This window comes from Sinocyclocheilus anshuiensis, unplaced genomic scaffold, assembly GCF_001515605.1.
Source record: "Sinocyclocheilus anshuiensis isolate Anshui unplaced genomic scaffold, SAMN03320099.WGS_v1.1 scaffold109, whole genome shotgun sequence".
In the NCBI taxonomy this organism is placed as follows: Eukaryota; Metazoa; Chordata; class Actinopteri; order Cypriniformes; family Cyprinidae; genus Sinocyclocheilus; species Sinocyclocheilus anshuiensis.
The window spans coordinates 204411-210623 of record NW_015539824.1 but is presented as its reverse complement, the minus strand read 5'-3'; positions in this window follow the sequence as shown (position 1 = coordinate 210623).

Sequence of the window (6213 nt, the reverse complement as noted above, 5' to 3'; positions counted from 1 at the left end):
AATGTACAAAAACAATAAACTATATAAAAATGCTCATAGCATATAGGTATGATTTTTTTATTGTATTTTATTATTTTTTATTATTATTATTATTTCTGTGTGAATATCAGTTGTTCATACCCAGAGTAGCATGTAGCACACACAAAATGTCATCAGTTTCAAATATCAGCGAGGGAGGCTATAAATTAATATTCTGCGGTGCGCTAACCTCCATGTCATGATGATCAATGAGCTTTGTTACTGGAACATGATCTTTCACACCTACAAGCTGTCCGTCAACGCTTTCACAGTAGCATAACAATTAGGAGCGAGGTGCCCGCAGATGCATTATGTCTTGACTTTACACCTGGCCAAATGGTACTACACTAAAACACCATTTTAACACTGATACAGAGTAAACAGAGTTAGATCATGCCAATTAATACTGTGTTTCTCTCTTACATTGCCTTAAAGGGGTCATATGATGTAATTTCAAGTTTTCCTTTGTCTTTGGAGTGTTACAAGCTGTCCGTGCATATATAAGATCCATAAAGTTGTAAAGACTAAAGTTTTAAACCCAAAGAGATATTCTTTATAAACGTTAAGACTCATCCACACCTTCCTAAAATGCCTCATTTAAATACGTCCCCACAAATCTATGAAGATTTGCATAACACCGCCCAAACGTTTACGCAAAGAAAGAAGCGTAACTTTTATTCTCACTGTAGTATTGTTGCCTCCGCCTCCATGTCGTGGAGATGCTGTGTGTTTCCAAATATGGTAAGGGGCGTAACATTTCCATCACACGCTTGAGGTATTCGTCCAATCACAACGCACTGGATAGCTGGCCAATCAGAGCGCTTTTCAGAACGATGAGCTTTGTAAAAATTAATGCATTTCAGAAAGGCAGGGCAGAGAGGAGCAAAAATACTGTATGGCATGTGGAAAATAATGTGCTTTCTGAACCTTAAACCGCGTAAACAACATTGCATTACAGCAAATACACAAAACAATGTTATTTTTAGCATCGTCATATGACCCCTTTAATATACTTTATTTAACATATATTACTAATCCACTAATGGAATTGGCTGAACATAACCAAAGAAATAGTGGTACAGGATAATTCATGGTATAAGAATCAAGGATCATTTAAAGGCACAATATGTAAGATTTTTTTATTAAAATATCCAAAAACCACTTTGTCAAATGTTTCGAAGAATGTTTAAATCCAGAGAATTATTAAGCAATTTTGACTAGTGACAAGGACCGTGTCTATAGTGTCATTGTGTCGCCTGCCAATAACGTCATAACCCCTCGATTTCCGGTTTTGTTTTGTAGAAAACATGGAAACACCAAAGACGCTTTAATATGTTATCCGTTTTATTAGACAGGTGACGACCGCACAGAGTAGCATTATAACAGAACTTTCAAATGTATCTAGAATGATAAAACAGCGCTGCTTTACCCCACATACATATTGTGCCTTTAATATAGGTTTTAATTAGAATAATGCTTTTCTTGGATTTGACTGGATTTTATTCGCAAATCAAACAAAATAAGTTTGTTTTTAAAAGTTTGCACTGAGGAGTATGGAAGAATATTCAGGACTTTTTTCAAAAGTAATTGCAAATTGTATTTTCAATTGCGTGTTCCACATGTGGGCACATAAATTGTGACAATCCAAATTCAATTGCAAATCTTGCATTAGCGTTTGCATTTTCGCTTTCGCGAACGCACAGTGACTGCCACATTTCAAATGAAAAAGCAAAGTCCAGTGAGAGAAACAGTGAGATATGTTGAGACAGGTGAAAAGCGTTTCGGTAATAGTGAATATTGACCTATCGTGCGTACTGTTGTTGCTCCCGATGTTAGCAGGGGATAATCGCTGCATTTGGGGTAAAAAAGACAGAATTATGTATTGTGCCAAGAAGGTTGTCTGTTCGTTGACACAGGCACGAACTGATTAGCAGCTGCCTTTAGCTGAGCCTTTACCGATTACCTCCATTGATCAAAGATCTGGCACGGCCGTCTGTGAGTGGCGTCACCTCCCAATACAAACACGCCCCCTAGTATAGTCCCACCCCCTCACATTGATTGACAGCTTTCCGTGTAGACATCGGAAATTCAAATACAAAAGGAATTGCAATTCCATTTGAATTTTGGCAGGTTACATGCATGACGCAGAGAGAGTGAAAAAGCAAATGTGGTAATTAATATTGCTATTTAAATATGACAGGCTATAACTTGTAAGACATGGCAAATACAGTTGCAAATGGACTTTGCTTTTTCATTGGAAATGTGGCAGTTACTGTGCGTACGCGAAAGCGAAAATTCAACTTTACCGATTACCTCCATTGATCAGAGCATTCGGCACGGTCGTCTGTGAGTGACGTCACCTCCCAATACAAACACGCCCCATAGTATAGTCCCCCCCCTCACATTGATTGACAGCTTTCCGTGTAGACATCGGAAATTCAAATACAAAAGGAATTGCAATTCCATTTGAATTTTGGCAGGTTACATGCATGACGCAGAGAGAGTGAAAAAGCAAATGTGGTAATTAATATTGCTATTTAAATATGACAGGCTATAACTTGTAAGACATGGCAAATACAGTTGCAAATGGACTTTGCTTTTTTCATTTGAAATGTGGCAGTCACTGTGCGTTCGCGAAAGCGAAAATGCAAACGGTAATGCAAGATTTGCAGTTGCATTTGGATTATGTCACAATTTATGCGCCCACATGTGGAAAAAGCAATTGAAAATACAATTTGCAATTGCTTTTGAAAAGAGTCCTGAATATTCTTCCATAGAGGAGTTTTGCTATCTGTGTTACATTTAAAGTTTTTTTAGTTAAAGGAGCACTTAGTATCTCCCTGTATCTGCAGAGGTAAGCAGAGAGAATAGAAAGGTTGGGGATGAGTTAGTGCTTTCTGGACCACAGGGCATTTCTATTGATGCCATTTATTATTGATGTGATTTCTCCTTTTTCTTTTTTGGGGAACCGACTGGCTGAATGAAACGAGAGTAGGTGGTGCGGGCCACACAAAAATGTGCTCTGCCGAGTCAAGGCCCTTTTTCGGAAGACTCAGAAAGCACTGTCATATTTTTTTATTTATTTCTTACCTATATATTTAAATTAAAAGTGCCCTTTGAAACGTGGGATAAAAGGGCTCAGCTAGTCAGAACAGATATGCTGTTTTGCTCTGTTCGCTGCTTTGGTTCACAGCGTGGCATGGCCTGGTCTGGTTTCAGCTATTCAATCTCTGAACCGTGGAGGACATTAAAACACATCAGATGGGGAACGAGCACAGGACAGAGAGCAGACAGCTGAGAGACTTGAGCAAGGAGGCACAACTTGTGCATTTAAAGATGGAAAGGAAAGTTGTGTGTGCTTTTAAAAGGTTAAGCTGAATGTAGTTTATTTGCACATGCTGTCTGCATGATGATTAGGTTGTTGTTTTGCCACCAAGATGATGTCACTTCCTGGATGATGATGTTAATTAAAGTTTACTCAAAAATGAAAATCTGCTTCAGCCTCAGGCCATCCAAGATGTAGATGAGTTTGTTTCTTGAACTGAAGAGATTTGGAGAAATGTAGCATTAAATCATTTGCTCACCAATGGATCCTCTGCAGTGAATGGGTGCCGTCAGAATGAGACTCCGAACAACTGATAAAAACATCACAAAAATCCACAAGTAATCCACAGAACTCCAGCCCATCAATTAATGTCTTGTGAATCGAAAAGCGGCATCTTAGTAAGAAACAAATTCATCATTAAGACATTTTTAACTTCAAACCGTTGCTTGAGTCTTCTATGATTTTGCTTTCCACAGTGAAAAAGTAATCTTGTCTGAATCAGGAGAGAAATATGCACAGATCAAGCAGTGTTTAGAAGCATAAACAGTGCAAAACAGTTCTAAACAAATATGTTTGTGGATTATGAAGTCAGAGGACAACAGGGGATTGACTTTTTTTTAGAGAAAGTGTTATTCTGGATTATGGACTCGTATTTTGTCCAGAAGTGAAGGTTTGGAAGTTAAAAACGTCTTAGTGGTGGATTTGGTTCTTATGAAGATGTCGCTTTTTGATTCACAAGACATTAATTGATGTACTGGAGTTTTTGTGGATTATTGCGATTTTTTTATCAGCTGTTTGGACTCTCATTCTGATGGCACCCATTCACTGCAAAGGGTCCATTGGTGAGCAAGTGATGATCTCTAAATCTGTTCCAATGAAGAAACAAACCCATCTACATTTTGGATGGCCTGTGGGTGAGTACGTTTTCAGCAAATTTTCATTTTTGGGAGAATTATTCTTTTAACTTGCTCTTGTTGGCTAAATGAATATTATGTAAATCTAACAGGATGGAAAGTCACATTGAAAACACATTTTATTTACTTAAATTATCCATATTGGTCTTAAAACATGCTAACTTTTGTAAATAAAGTGCAATCTATGAAAAGTCCAATTTATATAGAAAGAAGGCATGTTTGCACAGAAAATAATAATAATTAGTTAAGTAAAATTTGCAGCAGCACTGGATTAAACTGGATTGTTGGAAGTGTATAGAATGTAGAAAAGCACAACTGTTTACTAAATTTACCCAGTCATTTTAGTACATCAAATGCTGGAAAATGTTGAGCTTAAAACACCAACATCAGCATTTAATAATTATACTGCATGTCAAATCAAAGACTATCAACCTGTAGAAGAGGCTTTTATGTGATATTTTCTTCCCAATTTCATTTAATTTGTTGCTATGTCAGAACGACTGTTTAGTATGTTTATCATATTGAAGTGTACAAAAGAGTGTCTTGTTTGAAAGGAAGTGCTGTGAGACATACTGATGCTGTCTCTTACAGCAACGTCAAACTGACTAGCTTCTCTCACTCATCACAGCAGGTGGCCATTAGGGCCTACATGGAGAAAAATCTGCTCTATGCACACTAGACTTTCCACCGTCAGCAGTGGGCCACTCTGGAGTAAAAAGCTGTCATCTTACCATCACTCACGGCACTACCAAGGACCAAAGAAAGCAAGTTTGTTATTTAACACATGCATTTTGTGAGAGGCAGACTTATGGTGCCATTTGTCAGAGTCAGTGGCGTCAAATTAGTGTTCATCACAACAAGCTTGCAGTACTTTCAAGTGAATTAATAATTTACTAAAACCTTTGTCAAAAAGAAATGTGCTTTTGTGTACTTCAAACTAGTCCTTAAAATCTTAAAAGTATATATATTTTAATTTGAGAATATAATATTAATGAAATAAAATGTCACTTAATTGTATTTAAAAGTACAGTTTCGTGACAATGTTTCATAACACTTAAAGTAATTGTTCACCCAAATATATATCAAAAAAAAAATCTGTCATCATTTACTCACCCTCAAGTTGTTTCAAACCTGTACGAGTTTCTTTCTTGTGTGGAACATAAAATAAGATATGTTGAGGAATGTTCAAGTTGCTTGTAGCCATTGACTTCCATGGTAGGGGGAAATATTATGGAAGTCAATGGCTACCAGCAACCGTTTTGTTACCAACTTTCTTCAAAATATCATATTTTGTGTTCAGCAGAAGCACAAGTAATTTCAACTTTGCACCTCTTTTTTAATTTATATATTTTATTTCGTGACTTTTAAATGGCCTTTGGAGAATGACCTTGTGACTTGGCTGTTTTGTTTTTTTTTGGCAGCTAAATTAGTAGTGATTTGTTGAGATCAGTAAGGACAATTTGTCTCTATTTACTAATAGAAACTTTCTCATTCTGAGGATTTTGGCCAAATGACTCCCTGGATTTCTGAATGTTTGCGTGCAAGAATACAAATGACCCTTTTTCTCTTCAATCCTCACAAACGCTCTCTGTTGGAGTCACGGGAGGTAATTGCATTACCTGAATGCATAATTCAGAGCAGTAAACCGAGTCCTTAATACCCATCAGAGAACAGACATACAGACACACCCTCAGGGACAAATCAAGAGCGTTTGAGGGTTTTTTGACGAGCAGTAATGCTCCTAAAGACTAATTAATAGCAGAAGGCATCATATTTATCATTACATGACGTCTGAATGTAAAAGAGGTTAAGATAAAATCTCATTTTAGCCCCCTTTAACCCTGTAAAGCCTGACTCATGAAATAATAGTCATTTTTTTATTTTTTTGTTTGTTTGTTTGTGTGTGTGTGTGTGTGTGTGTGTGTGTGTGTGTGTGTGTGTGTGTGTGTGTGTGTG